General features: G+C 50.7%; 1 protein-coding gene across 4 annotated transcripts in view; it reads right to left on the bottom strand.

Moving 5' to 3' along the window:
• Positions 1-22,763, bottom strand: part of PAK3 (p21 (RAC1) activated kinase 3) — a 97,969-nt gene that overhangs the window by 52,934 nt on the left and 22,272 nt on the right. The window contains exon 1 of one of the 4 annotated variants that reach the window (XM_072335229.1): positions 9,885-10,171. The exons of 1 other annotated variant lie outside the window; for it this stretch is intronic. The gene's annotated coding sequence lies outside the window, so the exon portion shown is untranslated. Of the gene's footprint in view, positions 1-8,625; positions 8,764-9,228; positions 9,328-9,884; positions 10,172-22,763 lie in introns of those variants that run through there. 2 more of the 4 variants (XM_072335227.1, XM_072335230.1) reach the window with 2 other exon arrangements.

Genomic DNA, 22,763 nt, shown 5'->3' with positions numbered 1-22,763 from the left:
AGGAGAAGAAAGAAAAGCACAAACCCAGTTCTAACATCATCTGCCTTTGATCCCACAGGTCTATCTGTGCTAGAAGGTGACAGGTCAGCCAAGCAGATTCTGGGACAGCTTTTTTGTCTTGCACCATTCCCAGCTCAGTAGAACTCACCACTGACTGCTGGGCTACTGTCAGCACAAAAGTTCCCAGCATTACTGATGGACCTCAGACACGATTACCCAGGCAGACCATCACACCTTTTTATCAGTTTTCATCAGCACTAATGTAACTTCGGCTGCTGCCGATTTGATTCACATTCAGCAGCATATCCAAATGCAACATACAGTCCCGGTCTGTAGATTGCACAAATGGAGATGAAATAACTTCCTATTATCTACATGTGGAGCTTACCTGGGATGCTGTGTGGAGTTGGCTTTGTTTTCACCTCTCTCTCAATTTTAATCTGTTCAAACTTCCAGAAACAAAAGCTATTGGGCAAAGCAATGACATTTTTCCAATGTTACAAGAACAAATGCAGAAAAACTGGTATCCCTTAAACTGTCAGACAAGAGCTGCAGCTCCAGGCTCACTGGTTTCAGCACAGCTATAAAGCACCATTTGTGCTTAAATGGTACAGAAAGAGTCTCAGCTATAGCCCAAGTGGAAGCAAGGGCATCACTTGGTAACTGCTTCACAGTCAAACAGCCCTAACTACAAGAGCCCTTTGAACTGAGGGATACTGAATTCCCAGGATGATGATACGAGCCCAGCGTGATCACAAACTGGGTTCTACCTTTTGTCTTTGGAGTGCAAGGCACAGGCATTAGCACAGAAACGCAGCGCAGCAGGATCCCGGTACCAGGAACTGCTCAGTGCTGTCTGCGGCAAAGCACCAGGAAGGGAGAGCCCAGAGGGACAGTGTCCAAGATGTGGTTCCGGCACCCACAGCTGGCCAAGATGTCACTTTGCACCAGGAAGCTGCTCCTCTCCCCCAGATGGCTGCAGTCAGCAAACACCCACACCCATCACAAAGCAGTGGGCATGCAATATGAATAGCAGCGATGAGAAAATTATGAGCCCACATCAAAAGAGCCAGAAGTTGTTTTTTCATGACATCTGGCTTTAAAACTGCATGCAAAAGGAAAGGTATCGCACTCGGCTAAGCATGTTTGGAGGACTTTAAGCTGTGATTCTGCAGTTTTCAAACACAAGCATATAGAGAATGACCCTTAAGGACAGGGAGAAGCTGCTGTCACAGCTATAACTCAGCAAATCACAAATTACACTGAGAAATAAAAATCAATGCTTCTCTGAAATGTACCCTGTTAGAAAAGTCAACGCTGTAATAACTGATGGCTGGAAAGTCCTACCGTGACCACTTTTCTTCTTAAACAACGTGGCCATCTCCTTGGAATCTGGATCCAACAATTCTGCCAGAATTCCATAGAAGCAAACCAATAGTGCAAAAGAAGCAGAACAAACCGATTTGCTATCATCTTTCTAATAACAGGCAGTGATTGAAGACGATAATGAATTAATCTAATTTGGAAATTTCCCCTCCTCCACCGAAACATTCAGACATTGGACAAAGCCATGGAGCCTGCTGTCACCAACAGAGGCGGCACAGCTGAAACATGGACAAAGGAGACGTCAGAAGCACAACGTCTATGGGAAGGCTCCTGGGTTTGTGGACAGAATACTCTGGGGACAATGACAAAGCACTGAAACGTTACCGTGGGGATACAGACGCTGTTACCGGTGTCTCCATGGTCTGGAGATGGGACTGCTCAGCCACAGATGGGCACAGTACAACCCAGGCTCCTCTGCACACACTTCAAGCAACCGTTCTGATGGCTGCGAAGGCACGTGAGCACAGAACCACTCCCACACCAACACAGCATCCAGCAGAGCCCGGTCCTGCTGATAGCTCAGGACATCTGTGAATTGCAGCTCCTGGCTATGTGCTCTATTACCACAGTGCCTAGAACTGCTACAGAACGGCATGCCAGTAACCACAGTCTCCTCACAAGATTCGAGATGCGTTACCTCAATAGCTCTGTCACTGTAACATCTACTCACGACGAGGGCCTGACACCTTTTAATGCCATTTGTGGAGCCACTACTGCCTGATCTCTCAACTTACTTATTCACCATAATCTCCAACAGACCTCACAGCTGCACTGAAAATTATGAGGGGCTGTTTCCTCTTGGAGCAGGTAAAAGATGGAATCAATCACTTGCACATCCGTTCCTTCTCTGCTTAGTTAACCAGTTTCATTTTGAACCAAACCCTGCTATTCTCTATCGAAACAGAAGATAAAACTCAGTCCCTCCCAGCGTGTGTGCAGCCTCCCTGACTACTGTGGTGTTCAGGCCAGACAGGCTGAAATTACATCACCAGCATACTACTGATGCAGCTTAGATGGCATCTCCTCCAGTTACACAGAAACACAGGACTGGGAGAGACCTGTGAGGTCACCAAGCACAGTCCTTGCTGTCCAGGCAACCACATGTCCTAATCCCTTCATAAATGAACAGAAAATAAGTTATGAACCATACCTCACTGGGCACACCTCAGGCTGGCTATGAATGCTACAGCGTGGTGGGTATAAGTGGACTCTGGAAGAAGTACACAGACGCACCCAAACAAATTAGAAACTGCAGTGAGCAGGGAGTAAAGCTGGTCTGATGGCCAGACACTGGGTCAGGCCGCCGGCTGCATGCTGACCTGCCCCACTGCTCCAGCCCCGGGTTCCTCCGGGCCGACAGCACAATAATGATACGGTCCTCTCTTTGGAGATTGCTTTTATCTCAACAAATGAAAAGAGGGACATGAGAACGTACTATTTTTATCCACTCAATCTCCTCAACAGGTTTTTAAAGTCCATTTGAAAGCCCTCCTTTGCAATTCAGCCTGCGGATAATTTGCTACCAGCATCTCTGTAAAGTTTAACCTGTCAGAGCCCGGCCAAGGTGTAATTTCATCCCCAGGCTCTTCTGTGACTTGAGGCTCTGGAGCTTCACTTTGTGGATAAAGTATCAAAGCAATAATTCTGTGAGACAACACAACCCATGCATTATTCTCTCTAAATGTAGTCTAACAGGGCAGAATCAGAACTTCAGCTCTCCCCTCATTTCTCCTCCCCACATAACACTTTAAGAGAGAACAGAGATAAGTGCAGGAGACAGACACAGACAGAGGATGGTTTATCCCACAGGCAGAGGATTACTGCATCGTGATGTAATGACCTCGTTCAGAAAAGAAAGGTTACTTACATGACAGCATGAGTGGCAGAAATACCAGTTCCCTTCCAGAACAGGGTAAAGCAATGCCCATTTAAAGTTATGCTGAAGAAAACATAAAACACTTGTCCAGTGAACCAGAGAAAGAGCAAGCTTCAGCCCAACTGGCCTGGCTACAGTCTCTCTCCAGCTACACAAAAAACACTGACCCAAACAAGCAGAGCATCGTGTAGCTAAAAAGAGACACTGTTCTGTGTTTGCATCTCGACAGATCCAAGAGACTCTTCTCTCCCCTATGAAGGCACAGGGTAAAATGTCATTTTTGTGCTTCATTTCAGGTGAAAATGCTGTGGAGACAACCGTGTTATTTGCTCCCCATGAGGGCTGCATCTGAGGATGTCTCCTCCCCCAAGAAGGACAGAGGGAGGAAGGCCACATGCTGCCCACATGAGACGATCCCATGGAAGAGCTCCTCCAGGCTAGCCTTGTTTTTCCCCTGTTTAGCCAGCGTTTAGCTCAGCAAAGCTCTGGCCATGACTAAAAGCCCAGGGCTGAACTAATCACATGGATGACTACAGCTTCCTCAAAGTAACTTGTTTCTAATGGACTTTCAAATGCAACAACAACACAAAAATACATACGGTATTTACCATTCAAAATACTGTAAAGAATACAAAATTTACACTGCTGGGCATTCATCCCTCACTGTTGTTATCCTGTTAAGGGGAAGCGTATGCTATTAAAGTCAATATTTACCAACAGACACACAGGTCATGTAAGCAATACAATCTTTCCATGTAAAACTATGCTCCCAACAGGAAATAAAAGGCATTTGGCAAGTCTTACACTGCCAAGGGCAGCTCCTACATGTCCTGCTTCCAGGACAAGAAAGCCCTCCAGTTACCCCAGATACTTCCAGCGGTGAATGCCGAGCTTGTCTGGTAAGCTTCCCGAGCCCACTGGAAATCCCGCAGCAGACACAGAGGGCTCTGAGTCTGAATTGGCACCAGATGCTTTAGAAAACAAGTGAATTTCATTTTGCTATAGGAATATGAGAAGGCCAAAAGGCTTCATTTGTCAGCACAGGAACAGTCACTCCTCTAAGAACATGAATATTCTGTTGAAGTTGTTATAAAATGAGACTCTTCTACAGAAACCGTGTGCCAAGCAACAGTACCGTGTGCCAGCTTAGACTGCCCACTGTGCTTGCATGCAACAAGAAATGCCTTTTCTATAGCTGACGAACATCAATGACAGCCTTAAGACCAGAGCAGCAAATGCTTGCCTTTCAAGAAGCCCACAGTGTCTCCCTACCAGCTCAGAGGCTTCATACAAAGGCCAGCTCAGTATCAAGCAGCTACTGCAGGCTTTCCCCTCGATCAACCTAGAAAAAGTGTATTAGACATACATCAAAACTGCATTGCAGCTAGAGCTGCCAATTACTTATAGCAAAATGGAAGGCTGATTCATTTGACTGTATGTGGGTCTTGGCTGGAGTTTTCCCAAAATGCTACAAGAGAAAAACCTCAGTGAACCGCCCCCTCATTCCCACCCCTTCCTCCCCCCCAATCGCTGCCAGGAGCCCTGGGCCTGCAAAAATCAACATTTCCTGCAGGATTCTTTCTCCAAATTGTTCCTATTCTAAACACAGATAAAAGGCACAGCATCTCAAAATGTATCTGCATATGAGACACACGCATACAGGGACACCTCTCCCAGACACGTGCAAGTGAAATGCAACACAGAGCATCTAAAAAGCCCTCAAATCCCCAGTCCTGAGAGATCCCCCATATCTCTCCCTACAAACCCCACCACACAACGTGCCCACAACCCCCTCACTATGTGATCTCGGCGGCCTGCAGGGGCAGATGAGCAGGAGCGAGTGGGAGTCACAAAACACGAGATTTCTGCTACACACGAGCACAACCCCCTTCCAACAAGCTCCTCATATCGGACACGTTTAACACCCAGTACATCACAAACAGCAATCCATCACCCAGCGTGCCTCCTCAGCTACGTGTCCCAGACAAGCAGTGGGGCCTCCGGCCAGCAGGCACTGCCAGAGGGAAGCGCCACAGCTCTGCTTTCAGAAAGGACACACAAAGTTGCTCACAGGAGCTGCTGCAGGCCCACGATCTGTTATCTCAGCAGCTGCAGGCTGAGGGCTGTGAGCTCCCTGCCACACCAGCCCACCTTTCCCCAGAGAAAGCACAAAAATCCAACCATGTTTACTTCTCTCTGGTACCTTCCCCTGCTGATGACCGCGGCCATGTGACTTCACCTTGGGTTTTCCAACCACCCCAGGTCAGCTTTGCACCCACAGCATCTGCCAGCCCTCCCGACCCTGCTGCCCTCCTTCCTCCAGGCCTCACCTTGAGCCATTTGCTGAAAACCTTTACAACATCTTTCACAGAAAAGCAGCCTTTGAGATCCTCAGGATGCAGAATATCTGCTCCAACAGATACGTTCCTCAAACAGACAGGACCGCGTTTGTTCAGCTGCACCCACAAGGCCAAGCTCTGCCATTCTGCTGGAGAACAGCAACGCAAACAACATCAAATACAACTTAAAAAAAAAGAAAAAAATAATAATCAAAAGAAACAACAACAGGTCACTAATCTTTTCCCTTCTCAGAAAACCACCCCATATCCAGATCCCTGTTGTTTTTCCCCACTACCAGACCAGCTGAGCACGCAAAGTGCTCCAGGACCATCAGAGAGGTCGGAGCATGGCCTGGAGAACAAGCTGTTCAAAGCTGTCACTGCCCGCATCACAGATCATGGAAGGCAGTGCCCCCTAATTAGGTGCTTTGGAGTCATTTTTCATTATTAATGTCTCTGGAAAGGAGGGCTGCGCATTCCTGCAGAGCAGGAAGAAGTAGGGAGAGACTGACAGAAAGTGGAAAGGCGCAGAGGGCTGCTGTAGTGCAGGATGCGGGGCAGAAGTAAAGAGAACTGTTCTCTCAGATTGCTACTGCAGAAATTTTAACCCACTTCATCCTGGTCTGTGCATCCCACAAAGCCCAACGTGCTTTCTCAGCAATGTAACAAGGAGCAAATTCTGGCTGCTACAGTGTTTTTGCTTGCTGGAAGTCTCACCTCATCTTGGATAGCGAGAGCCTCCGCAACAAAGAGGGGTAAGTAACAGTATGGTGACAGAGAGCACATCTGCAGGAAATAAATAAGCAGGGTGCCAAGCTGAGGCAGCAAGGCTCACCAGAAGATCAAACACAGATGTAAGCAGCTCTTTTTCTGGAGCAGGCAGGCATCGTTTCAGTCGCTGAAATATTCATGCCCCAATAGGAGCTGTGGTATCAATGTCTGTCCCTGATACAAACAAACCTGAGCTCAAAGCATGACAATCTGTGTTGTGCAGAGCAGAATTGCAATTAAAGGCACTTTCCAAGCCTCCATTTCTGCAAACACACAGTTGACGGCTTTTCTAGTGACACTATAAGCACATCCCGAATCCAAGTCCACAATCTCTTGCCCGTGGAGGCAAAAGACGTTAAAAAAAAATGGGATTTTAACCATGCCACTTCCATTCTTCCTTCCCTGGTTTAGCACCCTGTGCTGCAGCTGGCACTGCTGGGTGCACCTGACAGATGCGAGCCGACATGTGGGCGCTGCAGGTCACACCAACGTGCTCTGCAGGGAAGCGCTGAGAGTCTTCTCATCTGGAGGATTTTCTCCTTCACCATTGGGAACAGAGGAAGGAAACCATAAGGCCTTCCACTCTCTTTGAGTGGAAGTACTTTTGAATGCCCTTAGCAAATAAAGCAAAAGCGCCCATCTACTCCAGGAGAAGAATAAAAGGGGCCTACTGCTGCCACCCCTCCTCCAGCACTACTCATGGAGCCTGGGTACATACGATGTAGCAAGGCAGCACTGCAGCACCCACCTGGGCACGCACATACCGCCTCGCAGTGGTGAGCCCACCGAGGGGCCAGAAAACTTGTAACGCTTCAGATTAGAAAGCAAATGAGAACATCCAGGCTGTGGAATCTGCACGGTGCTGCAATGGTGGGTTGGTACCCCAGAGCTGGACCAATCCCGTGCTGTAATACATGGTTTCATAGGAAAGCAAAACACAGGTGTGCAGCGAGCTGAATCGAAGCACACCTACCACTGGCCCACGCACAACCTAGCCCTTTCAGAAGCCAACAACTTTGCTTCCATTTATCTGAGAAAGCACATCTTTACCTTAGAATGCCCTGAACACGGTGAGGATATCTGAACGTATCACTAAGGTGTACCTGTCCAATCTACCACACCAAATCAAAAGTCCTTGCTATGCCCAACAGAACATACACTACATTTGCTGCCAACCGCCCACAAGCCACAGCTGATGTTCACGCCCCATCACCAATCACACCTGGAAAAGATCTTCAAAACTCCAAGTGTTAATGAACCACAGATAATTCCTCATGTTTTTTCCAATACAGAATGAGCCCCTGGTTCAAGAAGAGGCACCAACCAGCAGAGAAACAAGGCTCAGCATCACCCGTGCTTACCCAGCCCCAGTGACAGCACGCAGTCACTTAAATGAGAATGGCAGCTGGTGGAGCAGTAAGAGGCAAAGAAGCCACAGAAGACTTCATCCCTTGTGAGCTCAACTATTCCTGTCTGAAAGGTAAAAAAGCAAAGGACAGGTGCAGGTAAAAAAAATGGTCGCTAACATAAAACGACACTGACAAGTAGAAAGGCCTATTTCGGCAGGTGAACATAAATGTGTTTTTCTTTCTTCTTTTCCACTGCCCTCTCCACCCACTCACTCTGTTCCCCTCGTCCATTAAATTCCTGGAAAAAATATAAAGCTTCAAGCACCTTCTGCAGTTGCTATGGAAAGTAATGAAAGGGGAAGGTGATAAGGGTCTGGTGCGCAGCAAGGCAAGGAACAAAAACCAGCGTTCATCCCAGCCAGGCACAGACTGACAGCAGCGTTAACATCCCAAAGCCACGGGGAGCTTGCCCAGAGCAGGGCTGGTAGCCAAGGCCAGCAACATGCCCCTCACAACTAGCCCTGTGCAGACACAGTGGGAATGAAGGAGCAGAAGGCAGACCTGAAGGACTGGCGCAACAAAGCAGCAATTTGGGAGCGATGCTGCCAGGCTCCTAACAGTGAGCAGCAGATCAGCGCTCACCTGTCCTGCAGCTGCGCACACAAGAGCTACAAAGAAACACGAGGGGCACCAAGACAACGACCTCATGGCAGATTTCGTTCTTCTACATCACGTGACTGGCTCAGGACACACAAAATAATTAGGATTCTGATTTCCCTGTGCTTTTCAATACCGACTTTTGGCCAGATCCATACAAAGAATAGCGTGGACAGAGAGGAAAAACCCTCTTTGCTACGGCCCACAGCACAGCGCCCGCCAGCCGCAGCGTGCCGCCCGGCCTCACCTGGACGTCGGCCCCGCCAGCAGGCGCTACGAGGGCACGAGGCCGGGCCGCAGCAACGCCGCCGCCGAAGCATCGCGCCCCGGGCGCTGCCCCCAGCAGCTCCGCCGTCACAGCTGCGCCCGAGCGGCGGCCTAACGAGCCTGGAAACTCAATCCTCTCCTCCGCGCTCGGAGGCCGCGGCCGCCCCGGGGCAGCAGACCCAGCCCTCGGCTCCACGAGCCCGCAGGCCGCGCCGCTCCGCGCGTTCCCTCCGCCTCCGGCGCGGACCGCAGCGCTGCGTGAGCCGCGGGCAGGCCGGCCCCGTGAGGGAGCCCCGCGGGCGGCCGTCGCCCGGGACAAAGGCGCAGCCCCGGCTCCGCGCCGCGGGTACCGGGCCCTGCCGGGCGCGTGTTGTCAATGACGGCATCGAACCCCCGCGGTTATTTATAGCGCCGAGCCCCCGCCGCGCGGGCGGCATTGTTGGGCGGCGGGCAGCGCTGGGCGGCCCCGCGCCGACACAACTTCGGCCCCGTCGCGGCCCTACGGACCCGGGGTTCCTCCGCAGCCGCCGCCGCTCCCCTCGGCGCCCCCGGCCCGCTCCCCTTCCCCGCCGCACCCCGTTACCTGCGCCCGGCGCTGTCATGCTGCTCCGCCGTCCCCCGCCGCGGCCCCGCTGCCGCCGCCGCCGCCCCCTCCCGCCGCAGCCCATCTGCCGCGCGCCCGGCCCCTCGCGCCGCCGCCGCCGCGCGCCAATCGCCGCGCGCGCCGCCGGGACGTGCCGCCGCGCCCCGGGCCTGTCGTCACCCCGCCGCACAACGCGCCCCATTGGCTGCGCCCGGCCGGCTGCGGGGACACCGCGGAGCGCGGAGGCGAAGCTCGGGGGCGAGGAGGCGGCGCGGCGGGTCGAGGAGGAACGGAGCGGAACGGAGCGGAGGGTGGTACCCGGACAGCGGGGCCCGCTGCCGCTGCTGGCGGACTGAGCCTCGGGACGCGGCTGGAAAGGAGAAACGGGCCCGGGCTGCGCGATGCTGGACTCACGATTGGGGGCACCGCACACCGCTGTCACGGCTATCGCTGTGAGGGCTGCGTTGCTGCGAGCTGCTCTCGCCCCTCTCAAAGAGTCCACCTAAAACAGTGTCACCACGCGCCACCAGGTAGCTGGTCCTATAATGTCCCCAGAATGCGGTCAGGCGGCCCAGCAGTGTCAGCTCTGCATCCCTCCCTGCATGTTCTGCAGAAAGAGGCTTGAGGACTCAAAGCCAAAGGTGACGCACCCTCACCTTGCAGGTGCAACCAAACGGAGCCTCCCGCACTGAGCACAGTCCTGCAAAGGGCTCACACAGCAAAGGGACACGGCTCAGCATCTCTGCGCTGCCCTGACCGGGGCAGGAAGGGACGCGGGGGGATGCTGAAAGCTACAGACTAAACGCTGGGCCCTGCTCGGCCATGATGTCATGGTTTGCCGTCGCCTGCCGATTGGCTGCAGACGAGCATCTGCGGCGCCGGGGCTGGCGCTGGGCAGGCTCAGCCCTCACAGCAGCTCGGCACGGCGCGTTGTCCTGACAACCAGGCTGCCTCGTAACGCAGCGGTGCTGGGGACCCTCGGTGCTTCTGAGAGTGAAGGGACCACGGGCTCCTTTGGAAGCAACTGACAGGAGGCTCCCTTCGTGTCATCTTCATCTGTTCTAAAAATAAACACTAGAGACATCTGCAGGAGTCAGCGTACAAATTTATTAATAAAACCTTATATTAAAGGCAGCTGTACTTTTAATTTATGTTTTTGCCTCGAATCGTAGTTTTCCTGCTCAAAATTAATGTTTCAGCCATGGATTTAACTGGCACGTAATAAGAACATTAACACACGCTACGGATCAATGACTAAAGGCTGGTAGATACAGGTATGTTTCTCAACATACCGTTGCTATACCTCATTGAAGTGGTGCCGGATGCTCACAACCCTTGCAAACAAACATGTGGGACATAACCCGCCTCCTGCAACCAGCAGAACCGAGCAACCTGCCCTCCCACCGCACACAACACAAAACCCAGAGCTGACGAGCAGCATTGCTCTGCTGGTTTGGGCAGAGGGGAAACTGAGGCGGCAAGCAGAAGCTGGGGCGGCAGCACTGCCTCCCACGGGTCCTGCTGTCAGTCTCGGGTCCTTTTTCATTTTTCTGCAAGCTGCAATTTAAACTGCCTCCCAACAGGAGCAGCAGGACTGGCAGCCTCAGTGTACCCAGCCCTACCTTAACGCAGCTTGTAAACAGGACACGCTGCAGCCTCCTGCAGAGCCAGGGATGAGATTCTGAGTCTTTAAGGGATCTCTGTAGTCCAATCCCACCTGGTTTGCATTCAGACATTCAGATGCCTCCCACACAGGGGGCATCAATTTTTCCCCAACCACTTGTCCACAGGAATAGTATCCGTTCTTGTGCCTGCTGGGACACACATAGGCAGGCTCAGGAGGGGACACTGTGGGCTACTTTCAGGGGTCAGCTTACCTCCAGCACACAGAAGCTTACATTGGTTTGCATCCTGAAGAAATCCCAGACCCTCAGCTCTCTGCCAGAGCCTCCACATAGGAGTGTTCGAATTCCTCCTTCCAAGCAGCTTGAACTGCTTTCATTTTGATGGTTCCTTTTCCTGTCCCCACAACTGAAACCAGATCTTTCTTTTTTCAAACGGCTCCTCCTGCTCATTCAGCTCTCTCAAAGATCTACTTTTCCTGTTGTGCCTCTGAGAACTAATCTCATACTAGGCCAGTGCCTGCTGCAGGCTAAGATTCATTTCCTAGGAGCACAATACGGAGCTGTCGCTGGTGATGTGGTTATAGTAGTTCCATATAGAGATCATTCTGCACTTATCTATCTTCCTTAGCTCAAAATAAGACATCACTGTTGGCTCAGACCCTCAACAGAAGAGCACACAGGCCTGATTTTGGGCACATTCACCCACGGTTTGCTCATATACAGTTGGTAGAGTCACTGCTGTTTAATACCAATGAAAATCGAAGCCAAAACCAATAACTTGGTTTCTCTTTTGGCCACTGTTCTTCAGCTGTGCCTCAGAAAGAGAAAAGGAGCAGCATGTATGCAATAGTGTCACCAAGCTCTATTTGACAGCTATGGTGTGTCTACTGCTGGCAGTGGAGTTCCACCACAGGTAGATCAGAACAAAGGTGCTATGAACAGCAAACACAGGGCATCCCACAACAGCTTGTGCGTATAAAGATCTGACTACCAACATGTTGGAAGGCAAAGGTACTCCAGGCATCCCAATAGCATCATCTCAGAGGGCCTGGAGATGAGAGACATCTTTACGTGGTTCCCACACCACAAACAAAGCCTCCATTTCCCGAAAAGCATCCCATGACAGCCAGATGTTATGACTGTGCTGCTCAGGACAGTGTCCTCTAACAGCTGGAAGACCAGAGACAAGGTTGTCTGTGGTTCTGGAGCGCTTTCATATCAGGTTCTTAGTCTGAAGCCTCAAAATTAGGCCAAGCATGCTGGAGAATGTGTGTCTTAACTTACAGAATACATTGCCCAAGCTTCCCACGGTTGTGACCTGCTATGATTAAGTGCCAGAAACTCTCCAGCTGCTGACCAGGCAAAGTATTTGACACTGAGTTAAAGAACCGGTGGCTCCAGGCTCCAGCAGACAGGCATGGGCTGAACTAGCTGAAGTGCTCCTCTTTTCTTTGCTGTACAGAATACCAGCTAGAGCAGCAGGACAGGGAGTGTCTGCATGGTAGATATAATTTGCAGCAGCCAAAGGAAAAGATTCCTCTGAAACCCATTTTAATGAGACACCTCCAAGAAGATTCCAGGAACTACTTCTGGAAAAAGGACCTGGTGAGACCAACCACATCACAACAGGAGATGCAGAATGTGCCAGAAACAAATCCACGGATACACAGAGGAACGACTGGATCTTGAAACACAACCTTGCCTCCAACACACCCTCACTGTGGTTACCTCTTTAGAGCACAATACCCATTCCTGCTTTTTAACCAGATTTTTAACCAGATTAAGGAAAGAGACATTCATGAGACTCTGAACCCATAATCGGTCCACAGGGAGAGGGTGAGATCTGTCATGAATTAGAGGACCTTTTTAATGTCAGCTTCAGTGATTAGCTTCATTAAAACACTCCATAAAGTACTATTTTAGCTTGCATTTACAGGAGCACTTAATTCAAGGCTAATTTAAGAAAGTTTTACTTTCCATCCAGTTCGGATCAAAATCAAATATGAAAAGGAATGATATTTCAGGAATCACGGACACGACCTTTTGACCAGCTCCAGTCAAGTCCATAAAGCACAGCTGTGCAGAGAGCACTGCATTTCAGCCTTCATCTCTGACCGTGGAAGTCAGGCGTTCAGAGAATGCAATCAGGCTTATTAATACGATGTCACCTAGGCAAGAGCCAGGATCAGGAAGAAACTCCCAGCTGACATTTAAATGTTAAATTCAATGGACTGAATCCAATTATTATTTTTATTGGAATTGCTAATATACAGGATGGGGCTGGCAGGTCTGACTTCCAAGATAAACACATGACTTCAGTGCCACTGGGGACAGCTTAGTAGTGCCAGGTCAGAGGCCCTTCACCTCAGTTCTGCTGGCATCGGGCAGCCGAGACACTCCAACAGGGCCAGGGAATCGAGTCTCCATCATGGGGATGTGGGGGCTCTCGTGGAGAACACAGGCTACAAATCCATGTGGTTGCCCAAATATTCCACTAACTCTCATCTTCCATGACGTACTTCTGCCTTTCAGTACACATGAAATCCCAGGCTCAGAGATGTATGGTTCCTGATGAACCCAGCGTACAACAGAGAACCCAGCTCCTTCCATTGGCAAATAGATGTCTCTATGAAGAAGTCTGAGGGCAGGCAGCCATACCTGCAGGTACCATGTGTGCACCCTGCAGCCAAGGCAGCAAACAGCCTTCCCTGCCATGCCAGCACCTGGGCAGCTAGCTGGTAAAGTTCCCTTCCAGAGGGAGCTCCTGCGGTGCAAGGCTAAGCTTTCCTCCAGGAAAATGACTGGGGTGTGCTGACAGCCTTCAACTATCTGAAAATCACTTTGTATAGTGCTACAGGGACCCAACGCAGCCAAGAACAATCACCCTTAAAATAGAAATTAAAATTAAATGCCTTTGCTGTGTTTTTGCGTGAAGCAAAAAGCAACAAGCTTCACTGGGATACCCACTTTCTCTGGGCACTTCGCTGACAACCCCTCTTAGCTTCTGCCAGCTTCTGCTTCTGCTCAGCACCCAGCTCCCTGCTCTCAGCATCTGGTGAGCGGATAAAGGCTCCATGCAAACCACCTTCACAACACAAAGGTGCCATCCCGAGGGGCACAGATAAATGTAATAGGTGACAGCATGGCATTACCCCAGATGACACCAGCGTAAAGCAGGCTCCCGCCCTCCCTTTTTCCTTGCTGCCTGTGCTGCAGCCGCCAGTCTGAATGCCAGCCCAACGTGCCTCTGGCTTACTGCGGGACCCAGACTCTTATGCTTCAGTGCATCCTTGCAGTCAAAACAAGACGTTTGTTCATACATATTTTTAATCTTGTTGCTACCCTGGCTGTTCCTCATTAGCTGCCTTGCACAGCCGTTGGTTCACACCAGGGAAACGGGCCAATTACCTCGCTCAGCCCCAGGGAGAGCCCTGCTCTAGAGGCGATGGGTGCCCATCCCAGCAGGAGGAACTGCTGCCCCACAGCAAGGGCAGAAAATGCCACAAGTTCACAGAGTCTCAGAAAAGCAGGTGAGGAAATGCCAGATGTGTTCCTCATCATCGGGGGAGAGCAGAAGCAGGCGGCCCCACACCCACTCCCCATGCGCAGGGCACGTGCAGTGAGACCAGGCTGCAGGATGTAGCACAGATGATGTGAAGTCCCAGGTGGTGTGTCTTTATCCAAGCTAACAGCCCGCTGTTCGTGATTCCACCCAGACATCAGAGACCCGATGGCATGCTGCCTTTGTGCCATCCCACCTGATCTTATGGAGCAGCTATGCTCCCTTCAAAGCAGCACATGGTGCAGGACTGCACACCAGGTGAGTTACAGCTGTGAGCACAGCACCTGGACAACTACTATGGTGAGAGGGACTGGCATTGCTCTGCCCTGCTGCTGCCAGCTATCTCCTGGGTGCACGGTTCTTATCTCCATCTCTCACCATAGCTGGGCAGGAGGAGCTCTGTGGCTTTCTGTTTTGCCTCACTAATCATTCCTGGGCTGACAAGTCCCAGGAACTGCGAACAGGTTGCTCTCCTGGCTCAGAAATAGAGCCCATACCTTGTCTTCACCCTGACTGCTGCAAATGTGCCCTCAGATGGCCCTGTGATGCCATTTTTGTCTTCTAACGGGAGCTGAATGTCACCGCTCTCCCAGCAGGGCTGCATGCTGCCAGAGTGGAGCCCTGGTCGTGTGCTGTGCCAGGCAGAGCTGAACGGCTGTCAGGAGGGACAGTACCTCAGGGTCTTTAGAGTTCTGTTGGTTGGGGTTCAAAAAGGCAAACCCCAAAACAAAAGAGCTCTCACACAGTGTGAATTTCCCTCTCTCTTTTGACTCCAAAAATATGAAAGCAAGGTCTACGCTAGGCAGATTTCGTCTGCAGGATAAAATCTGTCCCATCCCACCATACCTCCCCTGCGGATGCTGGCTCAAGGCAGCAGTCAGCCTGCCGTACCCCTGGGCCACAGTCTGCCCAACCCTCCTGTACATAAGACAAAGGGAAAGAGAAGAGTTCCATCGGATCAGCACATGGGAAATGGGGACGCACCGTCAGTCCCACAGATGCGTCAGCATTACAGAATAACCTGCTGTACTTTGGACTCCCTGTAATGACTGTTCCACTTTGTAATTTTCCAAGCAAAAATCATTTCGTCTCTGCTGTAAACTGCACACTCAAAATTGCCGCCGCTGAAGCAGGGCCTGATTTACTGCACCTCTCTCCTGGGTCCTTGCACACCCAGGCCTGGGAGGTGAGCTGCTCTTAACAGACCCAGGGAGTGGGGACAGCCTCTTACCCAGGTGCACCTCAGTCTTCTTTGACACACAGCCCCTGCTGCTCCCCGCTACCTGGGCTTGCTGGTCCCTAATGGCTTGCAGCCATGGCTGTGTATACAGTGTGGGAATGCTGTACTGTGTTGCACTTCTTGCTACATGCACCCAAAAGTACTGACTGAGGCCCCAAGAAATGCTGAAACAATGCTGTGTTTTCAGGAATGCCATCTGCTGGCACCTTCTCCATTACTTAACCTCACAGAGCCACCTGGAGGGGTACAGAGCTCTCCAGATGCACACATACAGGCATGCTGGCTCCTGCCAGATGATAACAGTAAGTAAATGAGATAATGGATTCTTCATTATGCTTCTGCTACCTGGATAAGAAGAGGTAACATATACACACTATGTAACATATACACACTATGCAACATATACACACTCTGGTTCTTTTCCCAAAATACTGTTTGAACCCCTGGAACTTCAGTTTCTAAGGACTGCAGATGCAAAGAGAACCCCAGGACTGAGATGACCTCTCACAGTGTGCTGAGAGCCAGAAAGAATAGCTCTGCCATGAGGGAGATCACACGGCTGCCTAGTTTTCCTAGGAGAGAGCAGCAAGGGGATCTCAGATCTGCACAGCATAAAGAGGCACAAGTCAGAAGCATTTGCTGGACACAACAGCTTCTGAATGGCAAGGAGACCAGGAGAGGCCAGGGGGACTCATAAGCTCAGCCCACTGAAGGAGAGCCCTGCAGCACCTAACCTCATCAGGACAGTAATTACACTCATGGGGAATTTATGAGAGAAGCCTGGCAAAAAGAGAGAAGCTGGCAGCAGCAGGAACATGCCAATCTAACTGACAGGGCTGTCAGACAAAGGCTGCTGGGAGATGGAGAGCAAAGGAGTGGAGCGCAGGGAATGAAACACATCCAAAAGCACACCAGAAACACGCTCAGATGGAGGAGTCTCCTGGACACACACTGTGGGAAGAGCAGAGCCACTCCAGTGCTGTGCCATGGGGGCTCAGAATTTGTGTTCTCCTCCCATGACTGTCCTGGACAGTGAGCCAAGCTCATCCTTCCACACTTGCAACTAATGCCCTGTAGGGCAAGCTCTCCCTATTTCCTAGCACAGACAGACATCAGCCTCCCCTGTGCCCACAGCTCCCAGTGCCTCTCAGCCTTCCCTCCCCTCCCTGTTTGGTCACCTCCTCTTGTTTGCTCTTTCAACCTAATGCAGGCAGCAACCTTACACTTGGTGTGCGAAGCAAGAGCTCACCCTGCAGAGAGCCACCTCAACAGGAGGCCTGGATCCTTCACCCCAAAGCAGGCCTCTGCACAGTCCTACTAAGGGGCAAAACATCCTAACTGGGTAGCACCGGTGTTAATTCTGGTGCGTGCTCTTGGAAAGGACAATATCCAACAGCACAGAAACAGCCAAGAGACAGAACAAGAGAATTCAAAGCCTGGATATTCCATCTTGAAGAGAAAGCTGAGGTGGATCACGGCACCATCAAGGCAGCACTTCAGGAGGCAGAATATTCATGGAGCCTACCCAGGGTTTTTCCAGCAGTAATAAAAAATAAGGAGATAGACAGTATGACTCATATAGATCGTGTGCAGTAAACAAATCACTAAAATAAACCATTGCAGAATGCAGTTTGGGAACTCCTGTGCCATTTATGCTATTATTTATTTATTGTTCTCTCACAGCAATGCACCTCTGCAGCACCCCACAGCCTAAAGCTCCTCACTTTCCAAGTGTTAATTAGGGTTCGCAATAAAGGCTGAAAAACAAGGGAAGCGTTTTCATCTCCCTCCTACAAACGAAAGCCCTACAAGTGAAACCCAAAGGGACTCGCACAAGGTCACAAGCGAATCAATGGCACTGCCAGATACAGAGCACAGAACCCCTGGCTTCCAGGTTCTTCCCATAGAGAGAGAAAGGTTGGCAGCAAATCCCCAGAGGTGTGGGAAGGAGCAAGAACATCAGTGTGCAGCCTGGCTGTACTCACAGGTGTGTTAATTAGATCGTGGTCTAATTAAAATACAGCCTTTTCAACTTGTCTTTCTTTCTTGCTGATGTGGCCAATCGGTAGAGTTTGTCCACAAGCTAAGTTCAAACTGTACTGCTTCTAACCACAAAGAGAGGGGAACTGCCCCACAAAGGGGCAGGAAACCCAGAGGTTTTAGCATGGCACATAATAAGCTCAGGAGAAACATCACATTAAATAACAATTTGACCTCCATACACAAAACTTAACAAGAAAGCTCTGGGGAAAGGGCTTCCAGCTACCGAAGGAAGGGACCAACCCAGGTTTCTCCCAACTCCTGGGTTCACATGAAGGTGTAATACCAGTCTCTCACAACACAGGTCACTGGTGCCAAAACTGATGCAAGCCCACATGTGCAGAGGGGTTGAGCCACGGAGGCAGAGTATGCAGGAGGTACCCAGCACAGCACAGCACATGCACAGCCCAGGTCATTCCCTGCCCAGTCACATCCCCTCTGGGTGCAGGCAATGCTGAAATTCCCAAGCGTTTGGCAGAGGAGAAGGGAAAAAATATCTACATGCTCTAAAGGTAAGAAGCATTACTCTCAGTTAACAACTCACAGATGTATTTCTCCCTGTCTCATCTGCCAAGCATGTCAAACCAATGTCATGTTTCCTGCTAAACAGTGATGCCCAGACAAGCAAACCTGAGTGAGCAGTGGCCCGTGAGATGGCATATCACTTTGAAGATGGAGTTTCCTAAAGCATTTTAGTGGTAAGGAATAAACAGAGAGAAACAGGATTTATATATATATATATTCACCAGAAGTGAGTTTCAAAACCACATGGAAATCCCAGCTTCCCAGGTTTGCGCAGGAAACGGCCCTGGAGAGACTGAAGGCTCTGAGGCAATTCGCTCTCAAACACAGTGCAGTCTGCAGCCGCAGCACCCCATGCAGCCATGCTGCTTGGTGTGAGAGAGAGAGCACAGAGTGAGAGGGAACAGAGCCAGTGAGGCATGTGTGAGCCCTGCAGCTGCACTCTCTGCTTCTTACGGCTCACAGGCTGACAGCAGGGAGCCTGTGTGTGCACCATGGAGAGGCAGGAGTAACCACACAGCCCCTTCTCCTGCTTGGAGGATGCTATTAGATAATACTGGGGCATGTGTTAACCAAGGAACAGAGCACATTTGTAGCCTTTACCACAAGGACTTTACCTTCCAATATGCCAGCAGTGAGCATCCAGCAGCTTACCTGAAGCTCAGCCAAAGCTAGAGAGAACTGGGGACTTCATCCTGAAAGTGCAAGTGCCTGATGCCTGCCTGCTCATGGAAGAAACATCACAAAGGGATCAGAAACACCGAAGGCTTCTAAGTAGGGCAGTGCTATACAGGCATACCAGTCACTGATGTGAAACAGCACGAGGAAACTGACTTGCAGCCCCACCCTGCCTGTGGGACAGGGAACACCAGCAGCATTGCACGGTATCTTTACAGCACACAGCCCATGTCCCTACAGAACTGCCTGCCTGTGTTCCGCCACAGTATCATCTTCCTCACTCGTTTAGTTCTGATCTCAAAAAGGTGCTGACCATCCCTTCTTCCCCAAAGTCACCTCCCCACCACCTGGCTGAGATATTTCCAGATACTGACAAGTTAGGATACAGACAGAAAAACAGTGGAATTGCTGGATGCTCATTGGGTTCCCAAAAACAGAGGATGCAGTGCTTTCTGGTACTGTGCAGCATTTCAGGAGGCTTTCTGGTTATTCCTCTCTCCATGACACTTCCTTACACACCAGGCTCTCTCTGCCCCTCCTGTGCTAGAGGTCCAGCTGCAGGGAAACACAAGCCATCCTGCCTGCACAGCTGCCTCTGCATCTCAGCCTTATTTGTATGAGACGCCGCCACCCAGCAGGATTTGCATACGTACCAAAACGTGAGATCTGCACAAAATGAAGCAGGAAAACCATTTGTCTCTCCTGCCAGAAAAGGTTAATGGCACGGCTACTTTGCAAATGTTTACTATAAAGTGTTTCCTAAGCCTCAGAGCTATAGAATTTGTACATAAAAGGAAGTTCACCCCCTTCCCCTTGTCCCACAGTCCTATTTGCTTCAGATTAACACAAGTGACCTCCACTCCGCTTGTGCTCCATTCATCTCCCACAGAGCAGGGCCTGGCTGTACTGAATTATTTCTCTGCCATCATGAAATGCTGTTCAGTAGCATTGGAGGGAGCAGGGCTGCAGACAGGTGCTATGGCTTTCTGTTAACCATTCAGCTTCCAGATAAGATTCCCAATTAAACCTAGCTCAGCTTAGGAGCACGGTTTAAGTACACGACACCAGCTCCCCACTCCTCCCAGGTACCAGCCCAGGTCACAGTGCCTCCACAGGTCACATCTCCTGCACCAGACACAAACCCAAATTATTCTGGCACATAAACACAGACCTGTGCTGAAAGAAAGGCAGTGGGCAATTCACAGCATGAGCATGGAATCTATCTCACTGCTTTGTTCTCCAGGCAGGCTGCAAGACGGACTGAACCCTTTAACCTGGGAAACAACCACTAGGTGCAATGCGGCTGGACGACAGTCACATCTGACTGAAGTTCTTACCTCTGGCTCCAGCTGCAGCAAGTGCCTACTGGCCTCCAAAAGGGGACAGCACCCCACCTGCTGCTTCTGCAGACCAGGGTCTTTCCTTTCACTCTGCCTCTGCCTGGGGCAGTTCTGCAAGGCTCTCTACCACATCCTCCATTCTGCTCTAAGTGTGTCAGTAAGAGACCAAGGGTTTCTGTCCCACGGTTGCATTTACATTCATACAGGGCATTCTTCTCAGCAGCACTGTCCATCTGAAATTCTCAAGTCTGTAGGGTTTGATGTTGTTCTGCATTTTGGTTATTTTTAAGGCCATTTTCACTGCTAGATCAACCAGCACTAGCTGAGTCTGTCTACCAAGGCAGCTATCAGCCCTGCACAGGCTTGCAGATGAGGGTAGCCAGGCAGAGTCTGTGCAAAGAGGTAAGCCAAGAATTTGAGAAGTGTGTATTATCCCTTAAATGAGGTGGCTTGGATACCCCAGCACTTCTCTGGTGCCAGGCATGCAAGTGTCTGTGAAGTCACGGGGCTATCTGTGGGCTCCAAAGTCAGACAGAGGCACTCCACAACTCTCTAGCCCTGTACAGGCGGTCCCATAGAAATGGAAATGCCTCGATTGGTCTCAGTATGCAGGAGGTCATTGTTAGAGCACCATTATGTGCAGCACAGAGCTTCAAAACTCGTGACACTGTAATTATAATCAAGGCCTCGTCTGCCATTACCTAGCATTGGGAAGAGTGTAGTAGGGGTTAGTTTGGTTTAATTCCTAATCTAATTAAAATTATACTTTGTTCCAGCAGCCAAAGAGATCTTCTGTCTTAAAAGTATACCAGTGCCCACTTGCAATTGTGAACTGAGTACCTGCTGCACAGCAGAAACTCCTGCCCCTCAGATGTCCTGATGGAAAAAAACATCAATGACATCTCTCACACACAGCCTGCCAATTCTGCCTCCTTACAGCCCAGTACTGTTGTAAAATAAAAAATGACGCAGGTGGAAAGCATTGCAGGGCAAAGGCACAGCTGTATTTCATACTGACAGAACTCATTCTGTGCAGTGCAGACCTGAAAGCAAATTTTGGGGGTGGGATGAGAAGATGCTGAAATCCCTTCACACTTGCCTAGCTCAGTTACAAAGTAATTAGCCCCATTGTGAGAGTGCAAGGCAACACACCACATCCTGAATAATTCAGGAAGTCAGACTGAAGAACTATTGCAAGGCCTTCTCGCTTTAAATTCTGTCTCCCTCTTCCCCATACAGATCTCCTGTGAGTCCACTACACACAAAGCAGCAAGCCACAAAAGAACCAGCCATTGCGGAGGGCAGCATACAGCCCAGAGCTCCTCTCTCCCCGACCTGGTTGATTCCTCACATCCATCCGTCTCTTCTTTCTGCTGACTTGTGAATGAGAAAGGGGAGCTGCAGGTGGTCGGTGTTATCTCCAGACCCCAAAGCACAGAGCATCCCCAGGTTCTAAGAGAGGAGATCGCCGGAAGGCTACGCTGGTAGCATTCCTCTGCTTGGGAATGCTTTGTTCAGCTGGGAAAACTTTCAAGGTGCTCAGGATCACAGCAGTGGGATGAAATCAGAAAGTCTGACCCAGGTTTACAAATCCCCATTTAACATATGCGCACCACAATTTATGGACATGGCACATTAATGGCTGGGCTCAGCATCACTAAATCAGTGCCCCCCCATTACAAGTATGAAGTAAAGTTGGATAAATCAGAGCATTTCGGTTAGGGTGATTTTCATGGTAAATAAATCAACTGGGTGATTTGTTAATGTGCTGAAGGATCTTCTCATCTTCTCCTGCTTTGGCATCAATCAAAACTTTTTGAAATGCCATCACTAAATCCCAGACATGGGGGGCAGGCTGAGGGCTTGGGGGCAGAACTGAGCAGGCTGCCAGTGCAGCGGTGACTGGGTCAAGCTGGGCAGTGAGCCCACGTTGGGTTGGGTCCTTGCTTTGCCAGGGACTCCTAATGCAATATGGAAGCCAAATTCAGCACACATCTGCTCTCCTGTCCAGTTCACAGTTCCTAAGTCGCGTGGCCCCCTGCAGGAAAGGGAAACCAGAGCACGTCCCCCTGAGGAAAAGTCTTCAGAAAGGCACAGCATGTAGAGCACCAAAAGAGCTACACTGGCAAGGCTACCCACAGTGCCGGGCCCAGGACTGTGAGCAGAAGGGCTGCAAGGAGCCAGCACGTGGGTACATGCCACAGCCACTTCCCCAGCATCTTCCCCAGGCCACAGCCATAACTTCAGAACAGGACTCAGCAACAGGGGGCCTCAGGGACAGCCTGCCACCTCCAACTCATCCTGCATGGATGAGTTCTGGTCCCAGCTGCACGCTGGTCCATCCACCAACTCCCTACATCACGCACAGTGCCAGTGTCCTCAGCTGTGAGGGGAAAATGAGGAAAGCGGCCTCACTGAAGCACTCTGGAATGTGCCAGTTAGCTGCACACCAGAGGAGTGATTTGTTCTTCGGGCACGGCTTCCTCCCCAGCAGCAGCAGCAGCAGCAAGCAGGTAGGCTTTTCGGCT

This window comes from Excalfactoria chinensis, chromosome 4, assembly GCF_039878825.1.
Source record: "Excalfactoria chinensis isolate bCotChi1 chromosome 4, bCotChi1.hap2, whole genome shotgun sequence".
Classification (NCBI taxonomy): domain Eukaryota; kingdom Metazoa; phylum Chordata; class Aves; order Galliformes; family Phasianidae; genus Excalfactoria; species Excalfactoria chinensis.
Note: the sequence above shows the minus strand (reverse complement) of the source record. Positions and strands in the feature narration are given on the sequence as shown.